Source organism: Genypterus blacodes, unplaced genomic scaffold (genome assembly GCF_046128005.1).
Source record: "Genypterus blacodes isolate CSIRO-AG114 ecotype Tasmania unplaced genomic scaffold, CSIRO-AGI_Gbla_v1 ptg000131l_1, whole genome shotgun sequence".
NCBI classification, from domain to species: Eukaryota; Metazoa; Chordata; class Actinopteri; order Ophidiiformes; family Ophidiidae; genus Genypterus; species Genypterus blacodes.
The window spans coordinates 484,030-509,126 of NW_027466933.1; the positions used below are offsets into that span (position 1 = coordinate 484,030).

Genomic DNA, 25,097 nt, shown 5'->3' on the forward strand with positions numbered 1-25,097 from the left:
TTTACAATCTGCACCGGCCATTGACTGCTAAACAGCCCGCGCAGATCCATCCTGGGCCACTCCGAGGAGGAGAGGAGCAGAGCAATTACATCCTCAAACAGCAATCTGAGGCAGGGCCGGCATGCAAACAGACATCAAGTACACACACAAACACCAACAGATTCAGACACAAGCAATACGTTTGCTCAAGACTTTGTGGAGTCTTGTTAAGCTTGGGATATGAATATGTTCGGCCTGTCGTGTGCTGTGCAGCGCTGTCGTGCCGCTGTTAGTTTCCAGTCGTAACAGAAATCCAGATCCTGAGACTCATTATGTCACAATTGTAATACAGTTAAACCTGTCAACCAATGTTTTTCTGTCGATCCTGAGCTTTCATAGCTGCAGTGTCACTGCTGGGGCGGATGTGAAGGTGGTGGATGCTCATTTCAAAGCAGGTGTTTAGGATTATCCTGGATTAAAGAACAAAAAAGCAGCTTTTGATCAAAGCGAAATCCACTGAAAAGCTTTGTAATTTGATATGAAAGCAGCGGCTACACGACAAGCTTTCTTCTTCTTCGTTTTGGCCAAATGTTCCATACCGCACGGCTGATAAAGCTGACAGCAAGTTACGGCAGGTTATCGCCTCACAGGGAGACGAGCCAGGCCAACATGTGGAAAACACAGCTTCTTACGTGAAAAAGTGTCATCGTTTAGCGCACGTCATGAAGGTTTAGGGGGCTGTCAGACTGAGCTCCTGTGTCACCAGCTGTTGTGCCAGCATCATTAATCACAAACGGGCACGATTACCTATGTAAACCTGACACCTGACGACATGATATCACTGTTAACTTTGCCTTATTTGGGAATTAATTAGACAATTTCAATCTCTTTCTGGTTTACAAAGTGAAATGTACCACAGAGTGAATCTGAGGCTGAAGTCGTCTCATATTTTGTCATTTGCGTTCTTTCCATAGATACATATGTGGATGTTTATTAAGTCTCGGTTTCTTCCGATTTAACGTGATTGACTCGCTGAAACGCAACACAGAGCCAAAAGTGAGAATAGGCAGCAGATAACCTGAATAGTTTGTATCTGTTCTGCAGCAGCTTTGTGTGAATTTGTCATGTGCCATCACAGCAAAAACACCAATTACCGACCCTGCTGGCTGCGGTGTAATTTTGAGCAAGAAAGACGATGTAAGCACGCCTTTCCACTGAGTCAGTGGATCTGTGTATTTACACTCTGCTCTGGATCCAACGGGGATCGTGTTGCATGATAACCGCTTTGACACAATCCTACTTTTTATCTCAAGAATCCTCACTTATATGTCGTATTTGCAGCTAAACATCCTATCATCCAATGTGTAACTACCCCGAGAACTCCAGGTGTTGTTCTTTGATCTAACATTGAGGGGAGCGGAGAGGTTTGAGCGCGTTACAAAGCGAGGATAAAAGCCATAAAGATATCACAGGAGGATTAAAAGCATTAGAGGAGATGTCAGTGGATCATTTTATTTTACCCACCCCACTGATAGTCAGCATCTTTTTTTCTCTTCTTGGGTTGTTGTTAAAGGAGATACGACCTTTTAATCCAAAGAGGCTGATTGTTGTTTTTACGGCCCCGGAAGTGTTTCTCGATTGGGACGCACTAAATCACGGCCCCGGCTACACGATGCTGTATGAAGCGCTGAGAGGACACCAATGGGGTACATACGGTACACGTGCTCTCACGCTCAGACAAAGCGTCCGCTGGAGTGCGGCGGCGTGTCGAGCATCCTGTTCGCTGAAGGTTAAATGTCCCTCCAATACTAAAAATGGCTGCTGTCGTTTTAAAACCTGTTCTGCGGGAGATAAATAAGACGTGTCGGTCACACTTTACAGCCCTGAAACGTTTGTGCTTCACTGTGGCTTGAAGATGATGCAAACAGCTAAGTATATTGCTTTATCCATTAAAGGATTTTAATAGTTGACTTACATTACTGATTTTTATTTTACAGTGATAAACACATCGCTGATTGAAGGATTCTCACATTAAAGATGAATAGTTTTAGTTTACCTTTATACAGTGATGGCATAAAAAGAGGACACACAACAGCTATCAAAGCTGTAAATGTGACACTCTGGGTTTCTAAGCTCGTGGAAATCCTGGCAAAATTCTGGATTTCAAGGCCTGGAAATGTGCTGGGAAATCCCAACAGTTTGACCAGGAAAAGGAAAAACAAGTTCATTCAAATCCACGGTTATTTCTTAGAAACCAGCCTGTTGTGGTTGCTATGTTGTCAACGTGAGCTAGCAGTAACTCACTCCGGTGAGTTACTGCTAGCTCACGTTGACAACATCTCATCTCATTTGCATGGTTATGATACCATGCAAATGTAGTTTTGATAACACCTGGTTATATGACAACAAATATAAATAAAGCTTTAAGATGCAAAGTGCTGAGTGTGTGTGCGTGCGGCTCTTACAAGTTTGTAAATCTTGGCTATCTGCACATTATACTGTAGTTGTAGGGTGAGAGATTTTTGTTGTGTAATTTTGAAAATGTTGCTCTAGTAATCCAGTGGTCTCACATTGTTCCATGACTAGTCTGCAGTTCTTTGATTTTAAATGAATTCATCAATAAAACGGTCCCGATCCGTGCTAGCCTAGCGACTGCACGGCTACATAAACAATGGCAGCAGAGTTGAACCTGCTAGTTTATAGTTTGTTTCTATTCATTGTCAAATGTAACACAGTGTTACAGTGAATGTTGATGTTGGCGTCTTGTCGCTTTTCAGTTTGAAAACATGACACTTGTTTGGTTACAAACAAGAAACCGACACTTATTTCCAGGGGCTGTGCTAGTTTGTAGCTAGCAAAGTGGCGGTCGTGATACAAAGTGGCTTAGTTGTGGGAAATGGCCACAAACACTGTATTCGGCCACTTAGCTGGACCATTATCAGGTCCACTGATCATTATTTAGAAAATAATGGAGTGTAGAAAGCTGCTATTGGCTGTCCTGCTCACTACACACAGACGTATAATAACTGTCTCGTGCTACAGAGCTCATATATGCACGAGGTGTTTCAGTGATTTTTTGTTATCATTTTTAGCTAGTTTGAGAACCTCTGCTCTAGTCTCTACACGTTTTTACATGTTAACCAATTTCCATAAATATAAATGATTGTATTTCTGAGCAGAATGTTTGATGCAGCACAGTGAACACGTCCAATCTGATGTACTCTCTGTTATACTGAAGCAAAGCTAAAGACGCCGCAGCACGAGGACAGCACAGGTTACACACACGCTCTCATTATGCACAGACAAGACGCCATGCACGCTTTGAGAATGAAATCACCTAATAAACAAACAGAAATAAATAGATCTAAGCGTGTGCACGTGAGGATTTTTATCTGGATTCTGGTATTTAGAAGATTCGGAGTGAATGATGATATGTGACAATCAGTCACAGCAATTAGTGTTACTGTTAAGAAGCCTTTTTGTTTTCTCTCACCCATACAGAATGTCACAAATAAATCCTCGCTTGCATTTGCATATTAATTGGATCTGAGACGTCAAGCATCTTTCATTAAGCAAAATGATCTGCATATTTGGAGACATAAAATAGTTTATTTCAATGTGGGAGAAGAAGTCATTGAAAATTGACCGCATATAGCATATAAACTTTGGCTGATCCATTAACCCCTTAGCCCCCGGCATTAAATTGGAACACAAAGCAACAACAGGCCGGCGAACAATAGGGTGATGTTTCTGAGGCTCTCAACAATGCTAAGCCAAGTGCGATGAAATTAGATGTAGTGTTTATTTAGGCGTCTGTGAGAGTCTCTGTCTTTCACAAGCACTGAAATTACACGTCGGTCGTTAACATTTTTCAAGGGAAGCACATTGCGTGGTTATGCAGAGATTTATCGTTTGGTCATCCTATTAAGTTTTAATCTTTGGAATTTTGCTATTCCTTAAATCATACACATATTCGAATCAGCAGTTTTATTTATCTTCTTTTGGGATTAAGTCCCGAGAGAACCCAACCCCGTGATTATCGAAATCCCTGGTGTCATCTGCAGTTGTGTTTCAAAGTTATGCTCGATGGCTCCAACTGTCCTCATCTAATTACTACAACAGCCGACTTCCCTTGAAAGCATCATTTGAGCATAATGTGCCATTGTCTTAAGATTGTGTACTTGCAGTGATAAAATTCTCCCTCTCTCCTATGCGCTCTGTTCTACAAACTAAAAAAACAAACTCCCCGGACGACACGAAACACCAAACAAAAGTGGACAAGAGGGGACGAATGCTGTTTGTCTGAAATCTTTGCTTGTCAGACGCGAGCCGGCTTTGTTTGCCGCCTGCGTCGGGCCGAATCTAAAGGGAAAAGTGACATTGGTTGGTTCGATACGATTAAGACAGAGAGGGCTTGGTAATGGAAAGGCTGTGTATCGTGGGTCCGCATAGTTAGGGGCCAGACTTGTGAATAATTTGATTAGGTTGCAGGGGAATATATCTGGAGGATTATGTAAATGGAGGTGCCCCCGCGCAGAATTCTTTTGAACTCTTCAGAACTCACATCTGCCGGGGTCGACAGCTAGACAGGACGGCTGCCTTCTTGTAGCCTGATTCCTGGGCGTTGGAGGAAGGTGCTTAAAGGTCATTTTGAGTACAAACACACTCGTCCTGAAAGACCTTTCTATTCCAAAGAACTTCAATTTATTTTTTGTTGATGCCCGTGCAATTATCATTTTCTTTGAGTCAACAATAGCTGAGCTTAGGACAATTATTGTTGTATACTAATTAGCCACCCTGTGTGCGTGTGTGTCACCAGTAACCTCTTGCAAGTGGCATATATGTACACACTGGAATAGCTTTGACCTGTTTGCTCTATATTTTACATTATATCTGCCTCTCCCTCTGCGCCTTCTGATTATGAGATTTTTTTCCCCCAAGCCTTATTTGGTGTATTTCTGGGTGGGGATGTGTTTGTGTTGAGCACTATGGCAACCAAAGTCAAGGTGACCAAGAGCATGTTGAACACATTAGATTACCAGAATGGAGGCAGGAGACAATGCAGTCAGCACAAAATAGCATTTATCTGCAGCCTGATTGTAGGGATTTCACAGAGCGTCCCCGGGCCGGCGGTGGATTTATTGTCTCGGTGAGTCTGACCACTGTCCTGGCTGAATACCTCTCTTAGCTGCGTGGAGACGGGAAGCACCACTGCTTGTACAGGCGATCCTGGCCATAAACACACAAAAGACAAAAGACAAGGACAGACAAGTGGATATTTTAAGGTTTTCTCCAGGCAGATTTCCAGAATGTGTTTAGACCAGAGTGAAGGTTTCTCTTTCTGTTTATTAAACATGAGCTAATGTGTAATTTCTCTTACCAAATGTGGACATAATAGAGAAAATACTGTCTTTTTTGTTACTGTTATTAATATTCTGGTTGCACTTCACGTTTCTGCTTGCTATCAACAAAGTTACATCTGTGTAATGTGGTAAAAGCTTGTAATAATGATAATAATAGTAGTTAGAGAATATTATTATAGTAATCATGTGTAACAAAATGCAATTAGTTTTTTAAATTTAATTATCAAAACCATAGCCATAAGGAGGCAGAGCATGGCGGGTTGGACCCGATCCAGGGAAGAGTCCGTTAAGTTTTGATAGACAGCCAGATGGTGGCGCTGTAACAAAGACTTTTTTGCTAATAACTTTTGGAATTAGGGAATCTTTGTTCTTTGGGTCTATCTCACTACTTTTGATAGAAATAATAATCAATCAGCCTGATGGTGGCGCTATAACACCAGCAGTTAAACAATGTAACTTTGGAGCCACATGTGGTAGAATCAAACGTTTGTTGGTTTAACCTGTTAAATGTTATAAGTGGAGGACTGCTCGGCCTTGGTGGAGGTATGTGCTCCGGAATACCTTCTGTTGCTACATTATTACCTTACTATTGCCTCCTTACCACCAAGGTTCTGTGGGGAGAAAATATTGCCTGCGATTTCTTTTGAAGTCGCGTTTAAGGAGTTTTGTTTGAATATTACCTTAAGTAAACGTTTTCCTTATTTGATTTGTCCAAAGGCTGATACACTGCAACAATGTTATCACTCCAATTGTGCCATAATTCATATCTTATTTGAAAGCAAGTCTGAATTCCACTCCGGCGTGTTTTAACAGTGATTTCATCCAGCCTCCCCCTCTCAGCAGCTCCATTACTGTGCTGGGGGTGTTCAGGGGCTTATTTGATCAATCTCCAAAAAAGCTCAAATGCTCCGATATCAGCAGCTGGTTTGAAATCTGGCGGAGCCGTCGCAGCACATGTTAAATAACGCTGGCAACTTATGCTCGCCTGTGCGCTGTGTGGCTGCGCTGTGTGGCTGCGAGTGCTGCGTGTTTCGGGCCTTCGGAGATGAAGTGTTTGGGACCGCGCTGTAGAAACGGAGGCGGCGGTGCCAGCACAGTAAAATCTTAATCACTCTGGCAGGCCGCGCGACTGTGGGATCCAGTATCACTCAACTAAACATAAAAAAGGGAAATAAGCGGATTTCTACAGTTTAGTTTATTGAAACTTCCTTCCACATGTGACCCCCCCATGCTGTGATTGATTTGTAGAACACAGGAGAGAAGAGATGGGGGGGGGGGCGGGGGGGTTGAAGCTGCGTCGTTCTCTCCACAGAGCCGTTTCCTCTCTCAGAAAAAGCTGAAGTTCTGATATATTGACTGAAAATAAGCCTGACAAAACCTCCCACTTCCGCTCTTTGAGAATGTGTTGTTTTTTTTCTTTCCTCCCCAGGAATGCACGCAGAGCACTAGAGCGGTTACTTTACCAACAGGAAGGATGATACAAGGACGTGCTGTAATTATGTTCAAAGATACAGATTCAGCCCAGTTTTTACTTGTTAAACTTGAGCAATCAGTTCTGGAATCTAAAAAGAATCTTTTTTGTGGTTGTCATGTGCTATAGAGAGAGTCTGCTCTGCCCTGGCTTGTGACCACTTGTTGAAGGGGTTGGGAGTGATTTAGGGAGGGCAGCTGGATAACAGAGATTTTATTTATCTATTCTGAGAGCCCTTTTATTTTTCGCAAAGCAGTTCTCAGCTCGCAGTTGCCGCTTCCTTGACTTTGTGGCATATTTTATGAATTGTGTGAAACGCAGTATGACTAAAGGGAGTAGCAGCTGAGAGGATGAATGAGTGGAAAAGAGTGAGGAAAATGGAAAATAGGCAGCAGTGTTAAGCGGAGGGCGATGTGGGCCTGTGGAAGTGCTGCTTAAAGCGCTAAAGCCCCATTCGCTCGTGCTCCTGGGGCCAAGCGTGCAAAAAAGGAAAAACAGCTTCGGGAAAAGGTCAGGGACGGCGACTTTGGAAAAGTATTAATGTTTGGTGTGTGACTCAAGTGCGATCCAGCTCAGTTATTTATGTCTTCGCGCCGTGAATGAACACCGCAACATAAAAGTCTCTACATTAGAAGATTTTACTACCCTTCCTGGCTTATTGGACAGTGTTTCGCAACAGCTTCAGGGAACCTCTCCAGGCATCTGAATATGTGATTGTACTCTGGCGCTACGTGTGTGTGGATAGATATGGAGGCATTATTACCCAGGAGAGGTCAGGGGTCAAGCATTAAGCAAGCTGCCTGCTTAGATCCCTGCATCAGAGATTTCACTCTGTTGGCCCGGGAAATACTCCTGTGTCTTGTCTAAATAATCAAGAAGTCCTTCAGCGTACAACTTTGGAAGCTGATAAATAAACACAAGAGACTGAGATTAAGAGGAAGTATCAGTGCAAGGAGCCCACGGTGCCAAAGTGAAGATTTTTCCTCTTAATTATAGATCAACAGTGTTTTCTTCCCTTTGTGCTGTTGACGCTGCCTTGCTCGGGGACAGGAATACCCTGTCGGCCTGCGGCTGTTACCTTTAGTCCCGTTTAGTCTCGTTTCGTAACAGTGTTATTTGACCTTCTACATAGGAACAATTTGTTTTTACCTCATTCCTCCAAAAACGCAGGGAAACAATAGAGGCAACTCGGGTAGGAAGTCACATCTCAGCGTATCAAAAAGAGATTAGAAACTGAAGAAAAGGCCAAAACACAGGAATGTGTGTGACGGAAAAAGCAGCACTCCACAGAGGAGAAATGTTTCCAGAATGTCTTTTGACCCCTTAAGTGTGGATGTGAAGGTTAAGCGCTAGGTTAGATTAACAGTATCTCCACTGTCAACATGAATTTGGATCTAATCACACATTTACAGAGCAAAGACTGTAAGTAGACCTACATTAATACTGTAATACATACCATAACAACTGGGTTACTAACAACAAGGTTACCAAGTTTACCTGTGTTACTCCATCCTTACGGTCGTGTAAACCTCATTGTTTCCACATATCACCCCGCCTCACAGACACAGTGATGTAATATCCTGCTCAAAACATGCGGTTGCGTGATAACAACAATGTAAATATCACGAAAATCGGGGTAAGAAGCTGTAAGATTTTGTCGATAACCTCTGGATGTTTTTTGCATTATTTTCCTCTTGTTTCTGCCTCATTTTTAACAAAATAATCCTTAAGATCACAAAGATATTCCCTGTAACTGCAGGGTATCGCCACACTTTTACCCCATTATTACCTTGTTACTACCAAGCCGGAGTATAAAGTGCTCCCGTCTTTATTATTATGAGAAGTATTATGCGTGTGTGTGGTCGTTTTATGGTCCTTGGGCTCTGCAGGGGTTTCCTTCTATCTGATAAAGCTCCCATTCTCTGGAAGCCTCCGGCCGGCCTCCTGTTCCAGCCTTCACACACAGCGCCAGAGCTGGAGTGAGCATTATCACACATACTCAGAATAACCCAGAATTCACAGAGTGCCTTATTAGGTAATGAATCCACAAAGACGAGCAAGAGAAGAAGAAGAAGAAGAGGAAATTTATTGACAGGCCGGTGTTCCTGTAAGTCCAGGCAGAGGACAACATAACCTAAGATAGAGCGTTTTGGCCCTGGGCTCCAGTTTGAGACAAAAGCAGAACAGGTTTAGCACATTTGGTGTTGGGCTGTACGTGTTAGTTTTGATGAAATTATAGGGGATTGACTATGTATTAAGCACACAGACAGACGGTTTGTGTTGCTGCCTGGGGCTTATCGAGGCTCATCACCTGCCTGGGTAATTAAATAACTTCACACATATTTGGTTGTGACGCACAGTATTGAAGTTTTGCCTCCATAAGTCTCAGTGCGGCTCTGTCATATATATTAAGATATTAAAGAACCTAGTTGCTCCCAGGTCCAAATGAAAGACGTATCTATACAATCACCTGTTCAGTAATGGAGTAGTTTAAAACAAAGAGGTTTAAAATGAAATAAGAACAAGAGAAGGTATCTGCTTGGGCTTGTGCGTTGTTGAAAGCTCCTCTCTGCTCCCTGCATGCCTCACTTGTGTTTTGTTCTATTTTTGACCTGATTCCGTCCTTGGAAAGGACAAGAAAACTGACAGTCTGTGTGTGCCTGTGTGCCTGTGTGTGTGTGTGTGTGTGTGTGTGTGTGTGTGTGTGTGGATCCGCATGCATATGTGCGGCTGTGCATGTGTGAGGCAGTGCAGCAGGGTGGGTGGGGTGCATGGCGTCACAACGGCTCCAGTTTAGGAAAAGTGACACTTTGCCTTGAAAGACTCTTCAGGGCAGCTAGATAAGGAATTTAGTGGCTTTATCACAAATGCCACTATTTAATTTAAAAGGGTGAGGCACTTAGGACCTGGCACCGGCCTTTCAGTCTAGTGATAAATTTGCAAGAAAGTGGAAAAGATTGGAGCCCGAGAGCAGATTAGCGGGATACAAATATAGAAGTGACATTATAGTGGGTATTAGTCAGGTGCTCCTCTGAACAAGTGGCTGGGTCCTGATAGGCCTGAGAATGGGGCCTGGCTGCAGGCTGAGGGGGCCAGATTTCTCAACAGACTGTGGAACAAGACTGATTGAATCGCTGAGACAGGGAGAAGTGTGTGTGTGTGTGTGTGTGTGTGTGTGTGAGAGTGTTATCTCCTTCAAAAGAGACATTCCCCTTAAAGCGCCCATACGTAGCGTAATTACACTACCCCGCCATCAATACATCATCCTCGATTTAGCTTTGATAGCAGCGTGTAACTCTTTGTGTTGCTCTCTGTGTCATTATTGTATTTGTCCCCAGGTGCGAGTTTGCACAAATGATGTAGGCGCCTCGGCCAAAAAGGCGAGCAGGCTCACACGTTCACACAGAAGCACGCGAACACACACGTACACACACGTACACACAAGTACTGGCGCTGCACAGTCCTGCTGAATCCAGCTTAGTGCGGCGTCACAGAGGGACTCTGGATGGCGCTGTTCCTGCGGTGCCATTGAACCGTCCTGGCGATGGCATTTTTATTAATGATTAACAAAGATTTAACGTGTGAGCGGCTATCAGGCATTTCTGTACTTTCACTCTCCCTCCTTGGACTTTTACAGCAGGAAATCCCATTGTGTTGTAGCAAAACGTGAGAAGCGCGAAAAAATTCATGAAGCTACTTGTAGCCACTATTTGCATTTTTCTTAACAGTCTGTTTCAATGTGAGCTGCTGTGAAGCCACATGAAGGTCTCATGTGGATGATCTGCACCCCCTACAGGCAGGGATTGGCCTAAAAATAACTTAAATTATATCAAGTACCGAGTCGGAACGTTGCTAGCTTACTTGCTTTTTTTAGTAGCGTGACAGTAGCTCAGCTATTTTCAAAACAATGTAGCTTGGTGAAATGGTTGTTATATGAGGGTTATGTTTTGTTTTGTTTTGCCCTTTCTCATTTTCAAACGGCTGAGTGTGTAGTTGGCACAAATACTTCACATTGCTGCTTGAAGTCGTTTCAATGTAGTTAGCTACTTTTTCTCAGGAGCTTCTAGCTTTAAAGTAGCTGCGCTGGTTCAGTGGCTTGTTCCTGTTCCGTTCATACCTCTGACTGGGTGGATCTGTTTTCCCATGAGTCCCTCTGGTCCACACTCAGCTCGGTGTATCTGTGGGGACGCTGGATGACATCGTCACCCGCCCTGTTACAACTTTATGATTCATATAATGAATTTTTGGATTGTGGGATTTTGTGTGTAAATGTTCATTGCACTCCTACAACCTGTTACAGTAATACACTCCTGCCTCCCTTCTGCCTGGACGCTGCCAGCTCACACCTGTTTCCGCCGTCATCAAAAGGCTTTCTGGAATTCCCAAAAACGAGACAATGCAAACGGAAGCAACACGGAGAAAATCACAACTTCTACATTCTGACGATGTCTAACGGGAATAGTGAGGGTTGTGTGTTTTTCCCCTCTTTTGCTCCTTCCTCTCATTCTTCACCAGTATCTCCCACTGCCTCTACACTTTAACTCTATACACCCCTGATCCTCGAACACACACTTCTTCTATCTTCCCCTTTTTCCATTTCTCTCCCCTCCCTCCCCTCCTTTTTTCTTTTTTCTTTGCAACAGTTGGTGTGTGTTCGTCTTGGCAGCGCTCCATAGTCTGTTTGATGTGGTTTCCAGAAGTCCTGAACTGCAGTCCCTGGCCACTCTCTCTGTCATCGGTAGACCTGCTGTCTCTTTAGCCTCCATTGACTCCTCTTAACCTCCTCCTACCTTCCTCACATTGAAGCAGCTGCTTTCCTTCCCGCCACACATTTCTGCATGGAAATGACCTGATTCCCATTATTTAGTATCAAACTAGATTTTCCTGTGTGCCGCGTACAGAAACACACTCGCAAATCTGCAGTGTTTGCGCCGTGTTTGAGAATACGCCACAGCGCCGGACTTCTTCCAGGCTTTGTTCCAGGAAGTGAAGGAAAAATGATGGAGCGTTGCTATTTTCCTGTTGTAAATATGAATTAGGGTGAGCCTAAATTTATAGTTTGCCACCCAAGACTTGTACTTTTCCCCTCTCAGTAATCTGTAAAAGTAGATCAAAGTTAATCAGTCCTGTTGAACTCATTTCTGCCAGTGACCTCTGCACACTGTAATTTGAGTGATAGAAGAAGGGGGGAAGCAGAGCCAACAGGATGGTGGCTTCAAAGAGGGCTTGGTTAGAGGACAGCCAGTGACCCTATATGGGCGCCTTTCCTGCATATACCAGCATGTTTAAAGGGAAACTGATAGGCAGGTGAAATATCTGCCGCTTACAGAAAAGAGGCAGGGACGAGGGAGGGCAGACAGGACAGAATGGATATGGATTGGGTCACAAGGCTGACGAGGGCTTCCTAAGGAAATGAATATTCCTTCCAAAGTACACTTGGTGACACTCGGGTCTAAGGACAAAACACAAGAGCAAACGGAATCTATTCTTCACTTTTATCTGGCATACATCCATAAGCACGGCATTGTAGTTTTTTTTCCCCACATCAAACCTTACACGCTGTATTAGCTGTTTACTATAAAATATGCCTCTCACTTCTGACAACATCTATCGTATTAGGATTGAGCTGTAATGCAGCACCGTGCATCAAAAAGTAGAAATATTACTCTCCAGCCTCTTCTAACCCCACTTTAGGTTGGATACTGAAAAATGTAGCAAATAATCAATAGGCGTTTCTGATGCCGTGAAGTGTATAAGTATCTACTTTCGCCTCACCAGCGGAGATGTGTATTATAATCGTGTGGACTTCCACTTTGTATCAAATGAAGGCGATGTGGTGGAGGCAGAGCTAAACATGCCCAGGGGGCCCGAGTGAAACCGGTGTCTCATTTTCAGGGGCAAACAAACACATACAGGGAGCAGACATGGCTGTCACATCTCCCTTAACTCTGCTGTCACCCCTCAGGGCCGCGGGCAGGGGCAACCTCTGCGCCGCCGCCGCCGCCGCCGCCGCCGCCACGGAACTCTACGTGTACTCATGCAGGGACACGGATACAGCCGTCAGACGCGCGCACGTACAACGGCGCGAACAGACTCCGAGTTTTATTCTCTGTTAAACTGTGACATCCCTCCTGAGATCACAGCTTTGACCTTCCCTGATGAAAAGCAGCAGCTTTAGTCCTCAAACCCGGGCTCCATTTTTAACTTTCCCAGATTGATCAGTGATTGTGCTGGCGCCGAGCGGCTGTATAGCTTTACATCAGCGAGCAGGAGGTTTAGAGGTTTTCAATAGTATTTCAGGATATCCCTGCTGCTGCTGCTGCAGTTTTTGGCAGACGAACAGCTGCCACCAGCATTAGTGTTCAAGCAGACACTTCTTAATGTCCTCCAGCCATGGCCTCATGTGTCACATGGACTCCAGCCTAATCTGACCAATTGGCTTGTTTTGGTTGCCTCTGTTTGCCCTCTGTGTTCGCCTCCGCCAACCTTTGTGAAGATATTAGATTTATTATCGTAGATAAAAAGTGATTTATTGCTTCTTCTTTTTTTTCAACAATCTCTGAACCAAGGGAAATTAGATATGTAGCCCTGCTGCTCATGATTTGACAACACTGCCTTGAATTCACTGAGATGTAAAATTAATTCTTGCAGTTGTTTTCAATGGGACTTTCATTTTTGCTTTGCTCACTGTTAGAAATCTGAGAAAAATACAAATGATTGGGCTTGGCTCACTAACTTCATTGTGCAGGGAAAAGAAAGACAAACTGGATGGGGTTCAGCGGTTTTAGGTCTTTTGAGGGTTTGTGTGTCAGGATTTATGTATTTAATTATGCACTCATTCTGCTAATGTACGCCGAGAAAAAAGGAAAACGAATAAAGCCCCAACAAGCTCATAAGCTTGTAGTTTCCCTCATGCTGAAAGTTGGCCATCGCTGCAGTTCAGCTGCTCTTGAAGTGGGCTAATACTTGTCTATTCTGATTAGGATTAGTATGTGTAGCAGAGATTTAGAGGCCCAGGACTGGTAATCTAATAAATCAAGATAAAGGGGGAAAAAAATCAGGATTGGTTTACAGAAGACACCGATTTACTATTGGTCGTCTCGTAGAAACGGGGATTAACACAGAATTTGGTACTGCAGCTTCGCACATACCCATATTTCTGTGCAAAGAGAGAGAAAGAGAGAGAGGGGCTGAGAGGGGGGAGGGAGAGGAAGAGGAGGGCTGGCTGAGGCTTTATATTGCCTCACAGACAGCAAGTTAAACTTGCAGTGACAAGGTCAGGTTAGACCTTGTACAAAAGGCTTTGTTCCATAGGCAGATTAAAGGTCTCTTTGACAGTTTTTACACTTTTGGATCATGTTGAACATGTTAGGAGTTAATCCTGTCTGTGAGTGAAAAAGAAGCACCGCCGCCGCACAAAGAGTGAAACTGTAGGTGCAGATATGAAGTTGGCACAGAGCTCAATACAACGCCGCCGTAAAAGCCTCTCCAAGTGCTGCTGACAAGAATGGCACTTCTTCATGTGATCAAACTGTGGGTGAATACTTTTATTTTTATTTTTCAAGGTTAAAGAGGTCACTCATAAAGTCATCATGTCGCCCGTTTCTTCCTCTTCTCTATCAGCTTACCCGGTCCTTTCTAACACTTCTCATCATTAGAGAGGATAATAAGCTGAGAAACCCAAAGAATTCAAAGCCGGGAGAGAAATTTCATCTGTGAAACACGACGCTCCTCCAGCCTCCCGTACTTTGGCCTGTATTAATAAACATCTTCTGCCTCCCACAGCCAGATACAATTCGTGATTACCCCAAGACTGTGCCAGCGATGTGTGTGCAGATAAGGACGCCTTTTCCTGTTTAGAAGCTCCAAGTCATAAATGAAACTAAGCATTTAGAGAAAATTGGTTTGAGTTCACATACTTGACAATGCACAGCGTGTGTGTTGGTCTTCTGGCTCCACAGACACTTTAGACACATCAGCCGCATCACTGATTTATGTTACAAAACAAAGAAATTAGGTTTTAGGTTGGAAACTCTCACTTTCCTCTTTACATTGATACAGTTCATGGTATTATGAGTGAGTTATGCTGAGAGCAGCATTAGATTCTGTATATATAACACATTAAAGTAGAATATTGTACTTGTACCCCCTTAAAATGCCCCATACTCAGTGCACAATGAGTGAAAACGAGCTATTTTAGGTTTAAGCCCCCCCCCCCTGCTCTCGTGATTGGCCGGCTGTGACGCGGTTCACACTGACCGAGCACTCACTGACCTGTTACTTCTTGGGTGTGTGTGTCGACGGTGTGTGACATGATGATGTAAACACGTCACAGACATAAAGGACACCAAGAAGACAGAAAGCAAAGCTGAGGGTCTGTGAGTTTGTCTGACTGAAGCTGTTTACTTTAGTAACTTTGCCAATGTTCCACACCTTCCTGCTCCCCACTCTGTTACACCATAATACTCAGTATGTTCCCTTTCAATGTGGGCCTCTGATTGCTGAATGACTGCTCGTAGTGAGAGCGCTTCTTCCTTGACCTCTGCCACACACGTTAGAATTTGGCTTCTATTGTTGCGTTAGAGGATTATGTCCACAGATATTAGATAAGATCCCTGAACTTGAGTAAGAATAGCCTTACTGATACGCAGCAAAGGAACAGGATGTGGCCTTGATCCGATCCCAACCTTTAGTCAGGGCACACAAACCGTATCTTATATAATATAAGCATTTGATCAAAATTGGTCAATAGGCAGAAAGCGAGACAGAGGCTTTGTTTTCCTGCTCCGCTCAGATTTGAGGAATAATTGATGTGCGGCTGTCGTCCGTCTGTTGCCGATCCTTTCCTGCTGAGCGTTTTTCTCAGAAACGCGACTAAAATAGTGTCTCCACCTGAAATTTGAGCCCCGGCTATTTTCTCTCTGATGTCAGTGTTTCACATCAAATTTAACATATCAAATGTATAAAGTCCTTTCATCCTCTCTGCCCGTCTTGTTAAGCATTATCAAACACAGGAAATTCTTTCTCCCTTCCACATATTAAAGGTTGGAACATCCTAGCAACAGCTCGTAGGGAAAGAGGCCTTTTCTTTCTTTCAGAGGGAACTGTTGGCAATATCGCCGGGCAATTAGCAAGGAAACGAGAGAGAAATAGAGAAGCCAATTACTTGTGCGAGTTAGCTAAAGGCCATTTTAAACTGTGTGCCCATGACATAATAATGTTTATGGTAAATATTATAGTTGGAGACAGTGAGTGCATGGCGTGAGAGGCGAGGGAAAAAAAGGCATCAATCTCAGACGGAGAATAATTTATTAAGATCTGAGATGCGGCAATTACGTGGAAAGGACCAAAAAGAAAAAAAAGAAGAAGAAGCCAACTCTCCAGGAACCGCATACATGATTGCAATCTTGATTAAATCCCCCTGGATCTAATGAGTTGATTTTCTGCTGTTAATATTGCATTGGCTGATGATGGATTCGTTAAGATAATGGAACGAAGCTAAAATATAAATGACTCCCTGTCAAGGAGCAGATTTTCGTCATTTTCCGTCTGACACCTCCGCCGTGGGGATTTGCTGAGGCCTTTTTGTGTTTAGAACCATCAGGATCTGGAATACTAATTGCTCATGTGCGGACGCTTCTAATGCTTCTGCTTCCCCCCCCTCCTCCTCCTCCTCCTCCTCCGCCTCCTCCGCCTCCTCCGCCCCCTCCTCATCCTCTTGGTAAATATCTCCTCCACATCTCCACTCAGAAACAAAGGGACAGAAGCAGCTGTATGTCTATAACGCTGCTGAATACATACGTCCGCCGGATTTTACACCATGCAAATATACACACAACGTCCCGGCGACATCTCTCTCTCTCGCCCTCTCTCTCTCCCCCGTCGCTCCATTATCAAATCACAGACGAAGCTTTATAACAAAAACTGGCAACAAAAAGAAAACATGTAAGCAATAGGCTCCTCGTATCGACCTGTTCTTTTGAGATAAATTAATAATGTGGTCTCCCTTTGGTGCCGTGCAGAGCAGCTGAGCTCTCTCTCTCTCTCTCTCTCTCGCTCTCTCTCTCTCGCTCTTTCTATGTTTTAAATGGTCTGTCACTTAGGTCAACCGGAGGAGTGAAATGCCCGATGCATGGAATATTGATCCCATATCACAGACACACACACACACACACACACACACACACACACACACACACACACACACACACGTGAGCCCCGGTGGCTGCGTGTATCATTTCCCTCTCATGTGCGGCGGCGTAATGCAAAAAGCCTTTATAATAATCAAAGGGTTTGGCTGGAGTGTGAATACGCGCCGCGGTCAGGACACACTGTGAAGTTCTGGAATAAAAGCCCGCAAGTCACAGATCAAGAGCCGAATCGAGGCAAACCACACACACAAACACACACACACACAGAGGATACGATTATGTGTGTGTGTTGGCTGGATGTAGCCTAACCAACCAAATCCACAAACTTTGCTGGTAATCGCCTTTGTGGTGGCGTTTCATGCGTGGCCTGACCTCTCCTTTGTGCCGATTATGATATTGTTCTTTCTCCCTTGTGGCGGTGGCGGCGAGCAGGGGGGGGGGGACCCGTCTGATTGGACCGTCTCCCAGGGTGCTTTCTTCTGTTTGTCACTTTTTTTTGTCCTTTAACATGGTTTTACTAAAAAGTCCTTTTTAATCAATCAAGGAGCAGGCAGAAAATGGGCTTTGTCACGGGCGGCAGCGGGGTCGTGTGATGCCTGCTCTGCCCGGTGACAGCTCCTCAAAAGGGATAAAAAGGAATATTTTGGGGGGAAAACGGGGGTTTCCATGGCAGCCGCACTTGTTGCACATGGATCACCATTCTTCGCTCCGGCATGGGATTGAGGTTTCAAAGGGTCGGACAACAAAAATTAGGCGAGGAGGGGACAGCCGAGACTGTGGAGGTAGCTGCCCTCCGAGCCCCCCGACTCTGTCCTGCACCCGAGGGGGGCAAACGGGGAGAATAGGGGCCAGAAGTGACAGCACAAAAAAAGGGGGCCTGCGAGGTTGCTGTCAAGTATGCATGAGGAGGAACGGTCAGTCTCTCATCGGGCGAGCGGAGAAGCTACAGCCCCGTTCAGCTCCCGGCACATCCTCACCGCCGCTTCCTCTTTGTGTAATTACAGGTAGTTTAGATTAGAAATGAGGTCGTGTAAACTCGCACGTTTCTGAGTTTATCTCTGCGAAATGAAACCAGGAAACTTTTAGACAATAGACTGGCAATCATAACGGCAAACAGGGGGTCATTATTTCTAAAAAGGTTCTGCTCAGTCAAGTGCTTGTTTGTGCGTTCTTGTTATTTAAATTGGACGTGATTAGAAACAGTTTGGAGACATCAAGGTGTGATGTATCCGCTCAACAACGCAGAGTTTGAAAGAATCAGACCGTATGCAGATCTGAGGTGTTTATAGCAGGAGAATAATGGCGTTGAGCTTCTCTCCCTGACTCATCTGCTGGTAGATCCTGTTGGTTGGCCATGTTAAGCTTTTCGCTCCACCTTCAATTCTTCACACAATTATGCATTCTTCTGGGAAATGGCATCGCGAGGTCAAGGTTTTTTTGCATGTCAGGACTCCTTCAAAGCAATTTGCAGTAATTTCCAAAGCATCATCACTGCCACCTTCAATAACAAACAAGGTTATGAGCACATATTCCTCTTTACGCTCGCCGCAACAAAAGCTGAGCCGTGTGTTTGCGGTGTAGCGCCGCTGAAAGCCCCGAAAGGCTCCGTGAAGCTGCCGGCTCTGAACAACACAAAGGAAGGAGAGTAAAGGGTTAAACGTCCCTGTCAGCAGCTGTTAATGTGGTCTTTATTTATTTTTTAATATAGGTGCGGGTGTAGCTGCATGTCTTCTAACTTCTATCTATTTATTTGAATATTTCTTTGGTTTGTTCTTGGCGGCTGCAGCCTGTTTAAAAGGTTAAGGCAGTCAGGATATGTTCCTTGATGGGATTTTATCATGCCAGGCATGCTCTGTTTCCTGATGAATATATTAAAATTATTACTGTGCAAACAGAGTTTCTAATTACTGACCTGCTTGCCATTGTACTGTGCGTTCTGTATGCCCCCCTTCTTCTCCATGCCTTGTTTATTTATCTGCACCAGTGAATACAGAATAGTCTATGCAATGTCATTTCCATCCACATGAAAATGATTTTGAAAATGCCAATCTTGCCTATTATACGGTGTAATTACTTGTCTGCTTTTTGATTTTATCGCGTCTTCAGCCAGCGGGAAGATTCTGAGAGGGACCAAACATCTTAGCACAGCTCCTCTGCTGATTATTTGCCGTGAAAGACACATTTGGAGACTAAAAGTGATATTTGCGGCTTGTCTTGCGGTGTATTGAGGCGTCTGCCTGCGGGGTGAACGCCCAGAGAGAATCAGGTGTTATCTTAATCAGAATTAGAGCCTAGTAAGGAAGTTAAGCTGCTAAACTGCTAACGTGTCATTAGGGAAACAATCAGACTTTTAGATCTGCATGCTCTGAATGAGTTGGGTCACATCCTCAACAATAAGATTTTGTGCTGGTATGTGAAATATGGGCCGATGAAAACACCTCCACACATTCCTCCATCGTGAATGAGCCTTTACATCTTTCTCTTGGTTTCACCTAGCAGGTTTGTCAACTTACAAAGCCAAAAACTTTTATTTTTGTTGTTGCATTTCAGTCGTCACTGCTGTTATTGTGGCAGCTGGTGAAACTGCCTCTTTTCAATAAGCACCTGTATGGGAGGAGGCGCTCGGCGGCGGCGGCGGCGGCGGCGGCGGCGGCGGCTTCAGTGGAGCAAACCGTACTGCACTGCATCGTGGAAAAGGGCAACCCTGTTGTTTACTCGTCTGCCTGCAATGTTGCACAGGGGGTTGATCAGGGGAGATGATAGGAGCTGCAATTTAAAAAGAGGACAGTACAGCTCCCAACAAAAACAATTAAAGGAAAATGAAAGACGGCCCCCAAGGGTTAAAAATAGAAAATTATCAACATGCACGCTGGAATCCACCAACCTCCCCCCCAAACTTACTGGGCCTGCATTGTTATGTATGATCAGATCTGCCAGTTCTTCCTCTAAGCTCCTTGTCACATTTTGACTTAATGAAGTGCAACTTAGAAGGGAATTGGGTTCATCATGCTAGTCGCACGATGCTCCCTTGTTGTAGCAAACAGGAGCGGCATGGGACCGAAGCGCTACAGCGCGAGTCGTTATCATTCCGGTCAGTCTGTTTAACACAAAATTAAACAAAGAACTAATTAGTGCCTCATGAATTAATAACTGCACTGTTGCCGAGAAGAAGTTGGGTTGCTGAGGGGAGATATAGAATAAGTAGGAAGATCAGGTTAGAATTATTATGACTTTGTTTTTTTTTTGGAGGCGACGCTCCGGCTCCCAAGGTTAGAGGAAGTTTGGGGAGGATTTAGAAGTGCGAGTCGACCTGTTCTGTCAAAGTCAGGTACTGTCCTCGTCTATTACGTGCGGTGAGTTGACGCCGCCGCCGCCGCCACCCCCCCCTGAATGCCACGCGTACGATTCCACTGGAAGGAACGCGTCTCGCCGTGTTTGTGATCCTGGATAGGGAGTGTGTTCACCGGGAGCGTCGCCTACAGACCAACGCACACACACACACACACACACACACACACAGAGACACAAAAAGGAATCTCTGCTGTATTTTCTCTCCCATTACCTCCTTTGACCCCTCAGCTATATTTTTCACGGCAGTACTGCTGCCTGCGGATATCTTTACATCTGTGCTGTGTAATTTTCGCTACTTGGGTGTCAAAGGGGAGCAATTTATTTCATTTTTCACTCTGTGAGGCCGCGTCCAGTCAGCCTGAGCCGACGGGAACTCCAAGGTGAAATCTACTGGCTTGGAATCCCTCTTTAGTTTCATTTGTAAACTGGTGAGAGTACTTAACTGCACCGGGCCCAGCGTCTGCACCCAGCGCAACAAAAGTACAAAGCATATTCTCTCTTTTCTGCTCATGTCAGCGGCTGTGTGTGAATTGCGTAAATGTATGGATTTTCTCAGAACACACACACACACACACACACACACACACACACACACCCGCACACACTCGTATAATCAGTGTGCGGCTCTTAATGTGTGCTCTTTGCTCTGCTCCTCCTCAGATGAAGCGAGGCCCCCGTGCTCAGTGACTCCCCAGGAAGAGAGAGCGAGGTAGGACAAATCCCCAACATGACTGATTACTGTCCCCACCATCTCCCCTGTTCATATCTACAACAATATCAGGCATCTTCATTAATCCCCATGGATCAATGTGTCTGGGGGTTGTAAAAATTGACAAATGACTTATTAGAATCCCACCGTTTTATTTTCCAACTGATTAACTCACAGCAATGTCGTACACTACACAGGCACACTGATGTATCTGTTTTCCAGGGAGGGCCTCTCTCTCTCTCTCTCTCTCTCTCTCTCTCTCTCTCGCTCTCGCTCTCGCTCTCTTTCTTTCTCTCTCTCTCTGTTTCTCTCTCCCTCTCTCCCCCCCTCTCGCTCTCTCTCTCTCCGCCCTCACCCTTTCTCTCTCTGTCTTTCTCTCTCTCTCTCTGTTTCTCTCTCCCCCTTCTCTCTGTTTCTCTCTCTCCCTCTTTCTCTGTTTCTCTCTCCCTCTCTCTCTCTCTCTTTCCCCCTCTCTCTCCCTCTCTTTTTCCCCCTCCCCCTTTCTCTCTCTCTCTCTCTCTCTCTCTCTCGCTCTCTCTCGATCTCTGTCTCCCTCCCTCTCCCCCCTCTACCCCTTTCTCTCTCAGTCTCCCCCTCTCTGTCTCCCTCTCTCTCCCTCTCTCTCTCTCTCTTTCTCTCGTTCTGTCCCCCCCTCTCTCTCCCCCCCTCTACCTCGCTCTCCCCCCCCTCTCTCTGTCCCCCCCCCTCTCTCTCTGAGGGATCTATACAGTACAAACCAGTGTCCTGCATTGTTCACAGACTCAAACCTTCAGTCACATCAATGTTCTCTGTGTTGTGTCACCGTTTTGTTCTTACCCACGACTCTATGGGCCGTTAAGCTCCTCGTTTTCACTCACTGGCAGCACTTATAAAATACTACAATTCAACACAAACCAGTCCAAGTGCAAAGTGCTCAGCTGGAATATGAAACTGTGTAAGCTAAAGCATGGCAGTAATAATGTGTGTTTTAGCATGAAGCAGCAATCTTTATTTGATATTCTGGCTATCTGGCGTACGCTGTCTCGTTAATTACATCTTGATGCTCTTTTATGTCTGCTTTATGTCTGGAGGTTGCTGTGGCAACATCCCACGCAGTCATCTCGACAAAATAATATAATTTTTCCACTATATGGCATTTATTACTGTAACCGACATTAGACACAGACATCTAAGTACAGATGACATCCACCAAATTAACAAGAGTATAAAACCTTTGGTTGCTGATAGAAAATCTGCCTCTGTACAATTTGACTCTCGAGAGGACGCTAATGACTTGTGACTTGAAGAAACTGGGTTGCTCCCCCCCCCCTGCACCCCCCTCCCTGAGATGAAACCTTCTGTGCTAATGATGTTAGCTGGTATGAGCACAATGCTGATGTGGGAGTCTGTCAGGAGGATGCACACAGCAGCCCTTGCCCCTGGCCTCCTAGTCAAGAGGGATCTAAACATTCACAAGTGACACCGTGGGCTGTCTCGTGTCAAGCCGGAGACCCTGGCTATCACCGGGGGGCTGGTGGCACGGCCGGGGGGGGGCCGGCTACACCAAACGCTCCTTTGTTTCTGACGGTGTCACTCACGCACCAGAGAGAAGACACACTCCTTGCATCAATCAGAGCCCCAAATAGACGCCTGGTGTACATCCCTGCTACGTGCTGATGACGCACGGGCCACAGATTGCGATAATAACCCGAATCAAAATGGAAACGAAAGCCGCCGATCAGGTCCATGGCAACCGTGGCTCCTCTCATAAGCATGCATGATCCTACAGAGACATCGACCTGATATTCTGCCTCCATCTCATGAGAGACAACATGTGTGCGTGCAAACATGTTGTACTTGCCTTGTTTGTATAAGTGTGATGTATGTCAGATTGTGAGTTGAATACCAGCTTATTCAACTGCAGGGGTCGACTAATGGGGGTTATAGGTACGATCACTCTTTGGCATTGATGATTGATTGATTTGGTTGATGGTTTTGTGATCCTACACACCTGGATGCAGCCAAAACAGCTGGACTGAGCTGGAAGTCCTGTGAAGGCGAGCACGAGCGTATCCCGTCCCATCTCGCCTCAGCCCACATAGCCGGAGTTTAGTTGCTTTTAATTGGCTTTTGATATATTTTAAGTCATCTAATCAAGAGGCCCATCCGGCTCCACCGTGGGCCCTGCGTGGCGTCGCCACGCTCCGTTTGGATCCCAGAAACCAGAGCTGGGGAGCGCTCCCAGAGTGGAGTCCCTCTCTTACACAGTGGGAAGAAAATTAAACTGCCAAATTTGTTTTCATTGGTTCCAGGGACGATCTCAGGGGACCTCCAGGCTTTTAATTGAGCTCGCTGAGCAGAAATTTGTAGGGCTGCTTACCAACAACAATGGCATCTCTCTTTCCTCCTCTTGGTTCTTAGTGAAAGATCAGGCTTTTAAATGGATTGGGCGTGATTGTTAAGCAAAGTGATGAGTTTTTCTGGAGGGCGCTCGCTTCCTTATTGTAGCTGCGCCTAATGTAAATGGAGTAATATGGATTTGATAATAATTGATAATAGCCTTTTGAAACTGCGAGCTCACTTTGTGTTGTGTTGTTGGTTTTTCAGTGTTTCTTTGATGTAATAAACGTGAGTTTACTCGCTCCAGGATGAAGGTAAATAAAGCCACGTTTCGCCGTAGGAAAGATATTTTGTCTCGCCGAGGAAGAAAAGGACAACAGCTCATGAAACTCAATTTAGTGTGATTGTATTGCTCAATATAATACGATAACAAAAACAAGCCGCCTCCTCATTTTCCGCGCTTTGCTCTCTCTTACATTTTTTTGGCCTTTAAATTTTTCCAGTGTGTCAAAACAAGCAGAGGCTACATGGAAACGCCGGCCCTGTGTAAATATTTATGATGTAACATCTCCATGTGAATAGACCTTCCCCTGAATCCATCCATCATTACGGGCACGTCGTGAAAGCCCTCCTCCCGGCGGCGGCTCAGGGCCGTAGGAAGCTCAGACAGGAGCGGCGTGTCCCCCGCTCATTCAAAGTATTTGTTTTTCTTTTGACTGGGGGCAGCCCAGCTGTGAGGGCATTTCATGTGTCAGCCCCTCCGTTCTCATTCAGCTCGGACTTCAAAGCCCATTTTTGGCCCATTGTTGCTGTGACGTGGCTGCTGGACCCAAAAAATGCCCAAACAGAAAAATGTGATGTAGGTCAAATTACAGCAGTTGCGCCTCTGAAAAAAGTGGAATTCTTATGTGCAGAACATAAAGCCCTGGTTACCGCCTCACTCCGGCTTTTGTGCCGGTTGTCTCCGTACCTCTTTATTTGTTCAAAGTGGAGCTGAATGGAAGTGGGGGTATTTAGGGGAATGAAGGCCGCAGTTCAAAGAGTTTGGCAGGAAGTCAGCGTTTTAAGTCTAATCCTTTCTTTTCTGCTTTTTTTTTTCTTTTGTAATATATAACACTTGAATCAGGAACACAATGTCAAATAACTTCCTGTATTATAAATTATATTACAGTAAAAACGGCACTGTGGGCTTGTATCTCAATCTGCCTGTGAAAAAGCTGAAGCAGAGCAGAACAGAGCAGAAGCGTTTCTGCTGCTGTTATTTTCCCTTTGACTGCTGAAACATGCCTCCATTTGGTGCAAAACAAAAGTGGGGGGGGGGGGGGGGGAGAAAGAGATGTGCTGTCGTTGTTGCACGGCTCCAAGCCGGGGCGGCCTGCCAGAATGCAAAGGTGTCGTAGATTGATGAGGTTGTGTGTTTGTAGAAGTAGGTAAGTCCGCTGCCTCACCTAAGTGGATTAGAAGGTTTTAGGCTTTTCTCCTTGCACAACTTATCGGCAGAAAATAGGCGTTGCAGACGTTAGCGAAATATTGCCACCCAGACTCTCATAACATTATCATTAGCCACGGAGGATTGCTGAAATGTGATTAATACATCACCGTTTTGACAGACTGAGCCCCAGTCTGAAAAGGTAATATGGATTATTACAATGGTTGTAGAGCTCAATACCGCCATCCAAGTTTATCCATTTATCTGCAATGATGAGACTCCTTTGTGTTGTATAGCATTGTAACATCTATCTAAATAACAAAAG

At 45.0% G+C, this 25,097-nt stretch overlaps 1 protein-coding gene across 1 annotated transcript in view; it reads left to right on the plus strand.

The window, feature by feature from the left end:
• casz1 (castor zinc finger 1) overlaps positions 1-25,097 on the plus strand; it is a 162,930-nt gene that overhangs the window by 51,729 nt on the left and 86,104 nt on the right. Inside the window, exon 4 of the mRNA XM_076163471.1 lies at positions 20,976-21,024. The gene's annotated coding sequence lies outside the window, so the exon portion shown is untranslated. The remainder of the gene's footprint in view (positions 1-20,975; positions 21,025-25,097) is intronic.